This window comes from Gadus chalcogrammus, chromosome 13 (genome assembly GCF_026213295.1).
Source record: "Gadus chalcogrammus isolate NIFS_2021 chromosome 13, NIFS_Gcha_1.0, whole genome shotgun sequence".
Lineage (NCBI taxonomy): Eukaryota > Metazoa > Chordata > Actinopteri > Gadiformes > Gadidae > Gadus > Gadus chalcogrammus.
The window spans coordinates 1,192,032-1,204,285 of NC_079424.1; the positions used below are offsets into that span (position 1 = coordinate 1,192,032).

At 35.9% G+C, this 12,254-nt stretch overlaps 3 non-coding genes and 1 pseudogene across 3 annotated transcripts; all 4 read right to left on the bottom strand.

Annotated features, from left to right (window-relative positions):
* Positions 1-667: 667 nt before the first annotated feature.
* Positions 668-786, bottom strand: LOC130402772 (5S ribosomal RNA; annotated as a pseudogene).
* Positions 787-3,672: 2,886 nt separating this feature from the next.
* LOC130402760 (5S ribosomal RNA) lies at positions 3,673-3,791 on the bottom strand. Its single transcript, XR_008904029.1, has one exon. It is a non-coding gene; the product is annotated as a 5S ribosomal RNA (ribosomal RNA).
* Positions 3,792-6,292: 2,501 nt separating this feature from the next.
* Positions 6,293-6,411, bottom strand: LOC130402769 (5S ribosomal RNA). The gene has a single exon (XR_008904037.1). It is a non-coding gene; the product is annotated as a 5S ribosomal RNA (ribosomal RNA).
* A 2,910-nt stretch (positions 6,412-9,321) lies between these two features.
* Positions 9,322-9,440, bottom strand: LOC130402766 (5S ribosomal RNA). The gene has a single exon (XR_008904034.1). It is a non-coding gene; the product is annotated as a 5S ribosomal RNA (ribosomal RNA).
* Between the last annotated feature and the right edge of the window lie 2,814 nt (positions 9,441-12,254).

Sequence of the window (12,254 nt, forward strand, 5' to 3'; positions counted from 1 at the left end):
CTGTGTCACCCTTACGTTTTTTTTCATGCAACCAATAAAAAACCACAGTGTTACCCCTTAGGTTTTTTTTCAGGACGACAATAAAAAAAAACAGTGTTACCCCTTATGTTTTTTTTTGACAAAAACAACCAGTGTTACCCCTTATGTTTTTTTTCATGACGACCAATAAAAACAACAGTGTTACCCCTTACGTTTCTTTTCATGACAACAATAAAAAAACATCAGTGTTACCCCTTAAAAATAATAATAATAATGGGTTGATTCATAGCGCTTTTCTAGACACTCAAAGACGCTTTTTTTTTTACAGGGAAGGGGGAAACGCACTAACCACCACCAGTGTGTAGCCCAACAGGTGAGCAGGGCAGCCAATCTGCGCCAGAACGCACAGCACACACCAGCTTGAGGTGGAGAGTGAGGGAATTAATGAGTCAGCCAATACAGGAGGATGATTAGGGGGCCAGATTGAATGAGCCTGGTGGGGCCAGGACACCGGGGAAACCCTACTCTTTGCGATCAGTGCCATGGGATCTTTTATGACCAAGTGAGTCAGAACCTCGGGTTTACGTCTCCTCCCACAGGACAGTCCCCGTCACTGCACTGGGGCATCGGGATTTATGAGTAAGGGAGCCAGTGGGAAGAGTACCACCTATAGGCCACCACCCGACACCACTTACAGCACCTGGTATTCCCAGGCGGTCTCCCATCCAAGTACTACCAGGCCCGACCCTGCTTAGCTTTCCGAGATCAGACGAGATCGGGCGTGTTCAGGGTGGTATTGCCCTTATGTTTTTTTTTACAAAAACAACAGTGTTACCCCTTATGTTTTTTTTCATGACGACCAATAAAAAACAACAGTGTTACCCCCTATGTTTTTTTTGACAAAAACAACAGTGTTACCCCTTATGTTTTTTTCACGACGACCAATAAAAAACAACAGTGTTACCCTTATGTTTTTTTTGACAAAAAACAACAGTGTTACCCCTTAGTTTTTTTTCATGACGACCAATAAAAAACGACAGTGTTATCCCTTATGTTTTTTTTCATGACGACCAATAAAAACACAGTGTTACCCCTTATGTTTTTTTTTTACAAAACAAACAGTGTTACCCCTTATGTTTTTTTTCATGACGACCAATAAAAGACAGCAGTGTTTACCCCTTCTGTTTTTTTGGACAAAAACAACAGTGTTACCCCTTATGTTTTTTTCATGACGACCAATAAAAACGACAGTGTTACCCCTTATGTTTTTTTCATGACGACCAATAAAAACAACAGTTTTTTTATGACAAAAACAACAGTGTTACCCCTTATGTTTTTTTCATGACGACCAATAAAAAACGACAGTGGTTATCCCTTATGTTTTTTTTCATGACGACCAATAAAAAAACAACAGTCTTACCCGTTATGTTTTTTTTGACAAAAACAACAGTGTTACCCCTTATGTTTTTTTTCATGGACAACCAATAAAAACCACAGTGTTACCCCTTATGTTTTTTTTCATGACAACCAATAAAAAACCACAGTGTTACCCCTTATGTTTTTTTTCATGACGACCAATAAAAAACAACAGTGTTACCCCTTATGTTTTTTTTTGACAAAAAACAACAGTGTTACCCCTTATGTTTTTTTTCATGACAACCAAGAAAAAACCACAGTGTTACCCCTTATGTTTTTTTTCATGACGACCCATAAAAAACAACAGTGTTACCCCTTATGTTTTTTTTACAAAGGCAACCGTGTTTACCCCTTATGTTTTTTTTTCATGACGACCAATAAAAAACAACAGTGTTACCCCTTATGTTTTTTTTGACAAACACAATCAACAGTGTTACCCTTATGTTTTTTTTCATGACGACCAATAAAAAACGACAGTGTTACCTATCCCTTATGTTTTTTTTTCACTACGACCCATAAAAAAACACAGTGTTACCCCTTATGTTTTTTGTGACAAAAACAACAGTGTTTACCCCCCTTAGTTTTTTTCATGACGACCAATAAAAAACAACAGTGTTACCCCTTATGTTTTTTTGACAAAACAACATGGTTACCCCTTATGTTTTTTTTTCATGACGACCAATAAAAAACGACAGTGTTACCCCTTATGTTTTTTTTCATGACGCCAATAAAAACAACAGTGTTACCCCTTATGTTTTTTTTGACAAAAACAACAGTGTTACCCCTTATGTTTTTTTCATGACAACCAATACAAAAACCAAAGTGTTAACCCTCATGTTTTTTTTACAAAACAACAGTGTTACCCCTTATGTTTTTTTTTACAAACACTGTTTACCCCTTATGTTTTTTTCATGACGACCAATAAAAAACAACAGTGTTACCCCTTATGTTTTTTTTGACAAAAACAACAGTGTTACCCCTTATGGTTTTTTTCATGACGACCAATAAAAAACAACAGTGTTACCCCTTATGTTTTTTTGACAAAACAACAGTTTTTTTTTCATGACGACCAATAAAAAACAACAGTGTTACCCCTTATGTTTTTTTTTACAAAAACAACAGTGTTACCCCCTTATGTTTTTTTTCATGACGACCAATAAAAAACAACAGTGTTACCCTTATGTTTTTTTTCATGACGACCAATAAAAAACAACAGTGTTACCCCTTATGTTTTTTTTACAAAAACAACAGCGTTAACCCCTATGTTTTTTTTCATGACGACAAATAAAAAACAACAGTGTTACCCAGTATGTTTTTTTTTACTAAAACAACCGTGATACCCCTTATGTTTTTTTTGACAAAAACAGCAGTGTTACCCCCTTATGTTTTTTTTTCATGACGACCAATAAAAACAACAGTGTTACCCCTAACGTTTTTTTTCATGACGACCAATAAAAAACAACAGTGTTACCCCTAACGTTTTTTTTCCATGACGACCAATAAAAACAACAGTGTTACCCCTTATGTTTTTTTTGACAACAACAACAGTGTTACCCCTTATGTTTTTTTTCATGACGACTAATAAAAAACAACAGTGTTACCCCTTATGTTTTTTTTCATGACAACCAATAAAAACCACAGTGTTACCCCTTATGTTTTTTTTCATGACGACCAATAAAAAAACAACAGTGTACCCCTTATGTTTTTTTGACAAAAACAACAGTGTTTACCCCTTATGTTTTTTTTCATGACGACCAATAAAAACAACAGTGTTACCCCTTACGTTTTTTTTCATGACAACAAATAAAAACATCAGTGTTACCCCTTAAAATAATAATAAATAATGGATTGAATTCATATAGCGCTTTTCTAGACACTCAAAGACGCTTTTTTTTTACAGGGAAGGGGAACCTCACAAACCACCACCAGTGGTGTAGCACCAACACGGGTGATGCACGGCAGCCAATCTGCGCCAGAACGCTCACCACACACCAGCTTGAGGTGGAGAGTGAGGGAATTAATGAGTCAGCCAATTATACAGGAGGATGATCAGGGGGCCAGATTGAATGAGCCTGGTTGGGCCAGGACACCGGGGAAACCCCTACTCTTTGCGATGGGATCTTTATGACCAAAGTGAGTCAGAACCTCGGTTTTACGTCTCCTCCGAAGGACGGCACCTTCCACAGGACAGTGTCCCCGTCACTGCACTGGGGCATCGGGATTTATGAGTAAGGGAGCCAGTGGGAAGAGTGCCACCTATAGGCCACCACCCGACACCACTTGCAGCACCTGGTATTCCCAGGCGGTCTCCCATCCAGGTACTAACCCGGCCCGACCCTGCTTAGCTTCCGAGATCAGACGAGATCGGGCGTGTTCAGGGTGGTATGGCCCTTATTTTTTTTTTTTACAAAAACAACAGTGTTACCCCTTATGTTTTTTTTCATGACGACCAATAAAAAACAACAGTGTTACCCCTTATGTTTTTTTTGACAAAAACAACAGTGTTACCCCTTATGGTTTTTTTTTCACGACGACCAATAAAAAACAACAGTGTTACCCCTTATGTTTTTTTTTTGACAAAAACAACAGTGTTACCACCTTATGTTTTTTTTCATGACGACCAATAAAAACGACAGTGTTATCCCTTATGTTTTTTTTCATGACGACCAATAAAAAACAACAGTGTTACCCCTTATGTTTTTTTTTTACAAAAACAACAGTGTTACCCCTTATGTTTTTTTTCATGACGACCAATAAAAGACAGCAGTGTTACCCCTTATGTTTTTTTGGACAAAAACAACAGTGTTACCCCTTATGTTTTTTTTCATGACGACCAATAAAAACGACAGTGTTGCCCTTATGTTTTTTTTTACAAAAACAACAGTGTTACCCCTTATGTTTTTTTTCATGACGACCAATAAAAAACAACAGTGTTACCCCTTATGTTTTTTTTGACAAAACAACAGTGTTACCCCTTATGTTTTTTTCATGACGACCAATAAAAACGACAGTGTTACCTATCCCTTATGTTTTTTTTTCACTACGACCCATAAAAAACAACAGTGTTACCCCTTATGTTTTTGTGACAAAACAACAGTGTTACCCCTTATGTTTTTTTCATGACGACCAATAAAAACAACAGTGTTACCCTTATGTTTTTTTTGACAAAACACATGGTTACCCCTTATGTTTTTTTTTCATGACGACCAATAAAAAACGACAGTGTTACCCCTTATGTTTTTTTTCATGACGACCAATAAAAACAACAGTGTTACCCCTTATGTTTTTTTTGACAAAAACAACAGTGTTACCCCTTATGTTTTTTTTCATGACGACCAATAAAAAACAACAGTGTTACCCCTTATGTTTTTTTTGACAAAACAACAGTGTTACCCTTATGTTTTTTTTCATGACAACCAATAAAAAACCAAAGTGTTAACCCTCATGTTTTTTTTTACAAAAACAACAGTGTTACCCCTTATGTTTTTTTTTACAAAAACAACTGTGTTACCCCTTATGTTTTTTTTTCATGACGACCATAAAAAAACAACAGTGTTACCCCTTATGTTTTTTTTGACAAAAACAACAGTGTTACCCCTTATGGTTTTTTTCATGACGACCAATAAAAAACAACAGTGTTACCCCTTATGTTTTTTTTGACAAAAACAACCGTTTTTTTTCATGACGACCAATAAAAAACAACAGTGTTACCCCTTATGTTTTTTTTACAAAAACAACAGTGTTACCCCTTATGTTTTTTTTCATGACGACCAATAAAAAACAACAGTGTTACCCCTTACGTTTTTTTTTCATGACGACCAATAAAAAACAACAGTGTTACCCCTTATGTTTTTTTTTACAAAAACAACAGCGTTAACCCTTATGTTTTTTTTCATGACGACAAATAAAAAACAACAGTGTTACCCATTATGTTTTTTTTTACTAAAACAACAGTGTTACCCCTTATGTTTTTTTTGACAAAAACAGCAGTGTTACCCCTTATGTTTTTTTTCATGACGACCAATAAAAACAACAGTGTTACCCCTAACGTTTTTTTTCATGACGACCAATAAAAAACAACAGTGTTACCCCTAACGTTTTTTTCATGACGACCAATAAAAACAACAGTGTTACCCCTTATGTTTTTTTTGACAACAACAACAGTGTTACCCCTTATGTTTTTTTTCATGACAACCAATAAAAAACAACAGTGTTACCCCTTATGTTTTTTTTCATGACAACCAATAAAAAACCACAGTGTTACCCCTTATGTTTTTTTTCATGACGACCAATAAAAAACAACAGTGTTACCCCTTATGTTTTTTTTGACAAAAAACAACAGTGTTACCCCTTATGTTTTTTTTCATGACGACCAATAAAAAAAAACAGTGTTACCCCTTACGTTTTTTTTCATGACAACAAATAAAAAACATCAGTGTTACCCCTTAAAATAATAATAATAATGGATTGAATTCATATAGCGCTTTTCTAGACACTCAAAGACGCTTTTTTTTACAGGGAAGGGGGAACCTCACAAACCACCACCAGTGTGTAGCACCAACACGGGTGATGCACGGCAGCCAATCTGCGCCAGAACGCTCCACCACACACCAGCTTGAGGTGGAGAGTGAGGGAATTAATGAGTCAGCCAATTATACAGGAGGATGATCAGGGGGCCAGATTGAATGAGCCTGGTTGGGCCAGGACACCGGGGAAACCCCTACTCTTTGCGATGGGATCTTTTATGACCAAAGTGAGTCAGAACCTCGGTTTTACGTCTCCTCCGAAGGACGGCACATTCCACAGGACAGTGTCCCCGTCACTGCACTGGGGCATCGGGATTTATGAGTAAGGGAGCCAGTGGGAAGAGTGCCACCTATAGGCCACCACCCGCCACCACTTGCAGCACCTGGTATTCCCAGGCGGTCTCCCATCCAGGTACTAACCAGGCCCGACCCTGCTTAGCTTCCGAGATCAGACGAGATCGGGCGTGTTCAGGGTGGTATGGCCCTTATGTTTTTTTTTTACAAAAACAACAGTGTTACCCCTTATGTTTTTTTTCATGACGACCAATAAAAAACAACAGTGTTACCCCTTATGTTTTTTTTGACAAAAACAACAGTGTTACCCCTTATGGTTTTTTTTCACGACGACCAATAAAAAACAACAGTGTTACCCCCTATGTTTTTTTTTGACAAAAACAACAGTGTTACCCCTATTTTTTTTTTCATGACGACCAATAAAAAACGACAGTGTTATCCCTTATGTTTTTTTTCATGACGACCAATAAAAAACAACAGTGTTACCCCTTATGTTTTTTTTTACAAAACAACAGTGTTACCCTTATGTTTTTTTTCATGACGACCAATAAAAACAACAGTGTCACCCATTATGTTTTTTTTGACAAAAACAACAGTGTTACCCCTTATGTTTTTTTCATGACGACCAATAAAAAAACGACAGTGTTATCCCTTATGTTTTTTTTCATGACGACCAATAAAAAACAACAGTCTTACCCCTTATGTTTTTTTTGACAAAAACAACAGTGTTACCCCTTATGGTTTTTTTCATGACAACCAATAAAAAACCACAGTGTTACCCCTTATGTTTTTTTTCATGACGACCAATAAAAAACAACAGTGTTACCCCTATGTTTTTTTGAAAAAAACAACAGTGTTACCCCTTATGTTTTTTTTCATGACAACCAATAAAAAACCACAGTGTTACCCCTTATGTGTTTTTTCATGACGACCAATAAAAAACAACAGTGTTACCCCTTATGTTTTTTTTTGACAAAAACAACAGTGTTACCCCTTATGTTTTTTTTCATGACGACCAATAAAAAACGACAGTGTTACCCTTATGTTTTTTTTCACGACGACCCATAAAAAACAACAGTGTTACCCCTTATGTTTTTGTGACAAAAACAACAGTGTTACCCCTTATGTTTTTTTTCATGAAGACCAATAAAAAACAACAGTGTTACCCCTTATGTTTTTTTTGACAAAAACAACATGGTTACCCCCTTATGTTTTTTTTCATGACGACCAATAAAAAACGACAGTGTTACCCCTTATGTTTTTTTTCATGACGACCAATAAAAAACAACAGTGTTACCCCCTTATGTTTTTTTTTACAAAACAACAGCGTTACCCCTTATGTTTTTTTTCATGACGACCAATAAAAAACAACAGTGTTACCCCTTATGTTTTTTTTTACAAAAACAACAGTGTTACCCCTTATGTTTTTTTTCATGACAACCAATAAAAAACCAAAGTGTTACCCCTTATGTTTTTTTTTACAAAAACAACAGTGTTACCCATTATGTTTTTTTTGACAAAAACAACTGTGTTACCCCTTATGTTTTTTTTTCATGACGACCAATAAAAAACAACAGTGTTACCCCTTATGTTTTTTTTGACAAAAACAACAGTGTTACCCCTTATGGTTTTTTTCATGACGACCAATAAAAAACAACAGTGTTACCCCTTATGGTTTTTTTGACAAAAACAACAGTTTTTTTTTCATGACGACCAATAAAAACAACAGTGTTACCCCTTATGTTTTTTTTTACAAAAACAACAGTGTTACCCCTTATGTTTTTTTTCATGACAACCAATAAAAAACAACAGTGTTACCCCTTATGTTTTTTTTGACAAAAACAACAGTGTTACCCCTTATGTTTTTTTTGACAAAAACAACAGTGTTACCCCTTATGGTTTTTTTCATGACGACCAATAAAAAACAACAGTGTTACCCCTTATGTTTTTTTTGACAAAAACAACAGTGTTACCCCTTATGTTTTTTTTCATGACGACCAATAAAAAACAACAGTGTTACCCCTAATGTTTTTTTTGACAAAAACAACAGTGTTACCCCTTATGTTTTTTTTCATGACGACCAATAAAAAACAACAGTGTTACCCCTTATGTTTTTTTGACAAAAAACAATAGTGTTACCCCTTATGTTTTTTTTCATGACGACCAATAAAAACAACAGTGTTACACCTTATGTTTTTTTTGACAAAACAACAGCGTTACCCCTTACGTTTTTTTTTCATGACGACCAATAAAAAACAACAGTGTTACCCCTTATGTTTTTTTTGACAAAAACAACAGTGTTACCCCTTATGTTTTTTTTCATGACAACTAATAAAAAACAACAGTGTTACCCCTTATGTTTTTTTTCATGACGACCAATAAAAAACCACAGTGTTACCCCTTATGTTTTTTTTGACAAAAACAACTGTGTCACCCCTTACGTTTTTTTTCATGACAACCAATAAAAAACCACAGTGTTACCCCTTAGGTTTTTTTTCATGACGACCAATAAAAAAAAACAGTGTTACCCCTTATGTTTTTTTTGACAAAAACAACAGTGTTACCCCTTATGTTTTTTTTCATGACGACCAATAAAAAACAACAGTGTTACCCCTTACGTTTCTTTTCATGACAACCAATAAAAAACATCAGTGTTACCCCTTAAAATAATAATAATAATGGATTGAATTCATATAGCGCTTTTCTAGACACTCAAAGACGCTTTTTTTTTACAGGGAAGGGGGAAACTCACTAACCACCACCAGTGTGTAGCACCAACACGGGTGATGCACGGCAGCCAATCTGCGCCAGAACGCTCACCACACACCAGCTTGAGGTGGAGAGTGAGGGAATTAATGAGTCAGCCAATTATACAGGAGGATGATTAGGGGGCCAGATTGAATGAGCCTGGTTGGGCCAGGACACCGGGGAAACCCCTACTCTTTGCGATCAGTGCCATGGGATCTTTTATGACCAAAGTGAGTCAGAACCTCGGTTTTACGTCTCCTCCCACAGGACAGTGTCCCCGTCACTGCACTGGGGCATCGGGATTTATGAGTAAGGGAGCCAGTGGGAAGAGTACCACCTATAGGCCACCACCCGACACCACTTACAGCACCTGGTATTCCCAGGCGGTCTCCCATCCAAGTACTAACCAGGCCCGACCCTGCTTAGCTTCCGAGATCAGACGAGATCGGGCGTGTTCAGGGTGGTATTGCCCTTATGTTTTTTTTTACAAAAACAACAGTGTTACCCCTTATGTTTTTTTTCATGACGACCAATAAAAAACAACAGTGTTACCCCCTATGTTTTTTTTGACAAAAACAACAGTGTTACCCCTTATGTTTTTTTTCACGACGACCAATAAAAAACAACAGTGTTACCCCTTATGTTTTTTTTTGACAAAAACAACAGTGTTACCCCTTATGTTTTTTTTCATGACGACCAATAAAAAACGACAGTGTTATCCCTTATGTTTTTTTTCATGACGACCAATAAAAAACAACAGTGTTACCCCTTATGTTTTTTTTTACAAAAACAACAGTGTTACCCCTTATGTTTTTTTTCATGACGACCAATAAAAGACAGCAGTGTTACCCCTTATGTTTTTTTGGACAAAAACAACAGTGTTACCCCTTATGTTTTTTTTCATGACGACCAATAAAAAACGACAGTGTTACCCCTTATGTTTTTTTTCATGACGACCAATAAAAAACAACAGTTTTTTATGACAAAAACAACAGTGTTACCCCTTATGTTTTTTTTCATGACGACCAATAAAAAACGACAGTGTTATCCCTTATGTTTTTTTTCATGACGACCAATAAAAAACAACAGTCTTACCCGTTATGTTTTTTTTGACAAAAACAACAGTGTTACCCCTTATGTTTTTTTTCATGACAACCAATAAAAAACCACAGTGTTACCCCTTATGTTTTTTTTCATGACAACCAATAAAAAACCACAGTGTTACCCCTTATGTTTTTTTTCATGACGACCAATAAAAAACAAACAGTGTTACCCCTTATGTTTTTTTTGACAAAAACAACAGTGTTACCCCTTATGTTTTTTTTCATGACAACCAATAAAAAACCACAGTGTTACCCCTTATGTTTTTTTTCATGACGACCAATAAAAAACAACAGTGTTACCCCTTATGTTTTTTTTTACAAAAACAACAGTGTTACCCCTTATGTTTTTTTTCATGACGACCAATAAAAAACAACAGTGTTACCCCTTATGTTTTTTTTGACAAAAACAACAGTGTTACCCCTTATGTTTTTTTTCATGACGACCAATAAAAAACGACAGTGTTACCTATCCCTTATGTTTTTTTTCACTACGACCCATAAAAAACAACAGTGTTACCCCTTATGTTTTTTGTGACAAAAACAACAGTGTTACCCCTTATGTTTTTTTTCATGACGACCAATAAAAAACAACAGTGTTACCCCTTATGTTTTTTTTGACAAAAACAACATGGTTACCCCTTATGTTTTTTTTTCATGACGACCAATAAAAAACGACAGTGTTACCCCTTATGTTTTTTTTTCATGACGACCAATAAAAAACAACAGTGTTACCCCTTATGTTTTTTTTTGACAAAAACAACAGTGTTACCCCTTATGTTTTTTTTCATGACGACCAATAAAAAACAACAGTGTACCCCTTATGTTTTTTTTGACAAAAACAACAGTGTTACCCCTTATGTTTTTTTTCATGACAACCAATAAAAAACCAAAGTGTTAACCCTCATGTTTTTTTTTACAAAAACAACAGTGTTACCCCTTATGTTTTTTTTTACAAAAACAACTGTGTTACCCCTTATGTTTTTTTTCATGACGACCAATAAAAAACAACAGTGTTACCCCTTATGTTTTTTTTGACAAAAACAACAGTGTTACCCCTTATGGTTTTTTTCATGACGACCAATAAAAAACAACAGTGTTACCCCTTATGTTTTTTTTGACAAAAACAACAGTTTTTTTTTCATGACGACCAATAAAAAACAACAGTGTTACCCCTTATGTTTTTTTTTACAAAAACAACAGTGTTACCCCTTATGTTTTTTTTCATGACGACCAATAAAAAACAACAGTGTTACCCCTTACGTTTTTTTCATGACGACCAATAAAAAACAACAGTGTTACCCCTTATGTTTTTTTTTACAAAAACAACAGCGTTAACCCTTATGTTTTTTTTCATGACGACAAATAAAAAACAACAGTGTTACCCATTATGGTTTTTTTTACTAAAACAACAGTGTTACCCCTTATGTTTTTTTTGACAAAAACAGCAGTGTTACCCCTTATGTTTTTTTTTCATGACGACCAATAAAAAACAACAGTGTTACCCCTAACGTTTTTTTTCATGACGACCAATAAAAAACAACAGTGTTACCCCTAACGTTTTTTTTTCATGACGACCAATAAAAAACAACAGTGTTACCCCTTATGTTTTTTTTGACAAAAACAGCAGTGTTACCCCTTATGTTTTTTTTCATGACGACTAATAAAAAACAACAGTGTTACCCCTTATGTTTTTTTTCATGACAACCAATAAAAAACCACAGTGTTACCCCTTATGTTTTTTTTCATGACGACCAATAAAAAACAACAGTGTTACCCCTTATGTTTTTTTTGACAAAAACAACAGTGTTACCCCTTATGTTTTTTTTCATGACGACCAATAAAAAACAACAGTGTTACCCCTTACGTTTTTTTTCATGACAACAAATAAAAAACATCAGTGTTACCCCTTAAAATAATAATAATAATGGATTGAATTCATATAGCGCTTTTCTAGACACTCAAAGACGCTTTTTTTTTACAGGGAAGGGGGAACCTCACAAACCACCACCAGTGTGTAGCACCAACACGGGTGATGCACGGCAGCCAATCTGCGCCAGAACGCTCACCACACACCAGCTTGAGGTGGAGAGTGAGGGAATTAATGAGTCAGCCAATTATACAGGAGGATGATCAGGGGGCCAGATTGAATGAGCCTGGTTGGGCCAGGACACCGGGGAAACCCCTACTC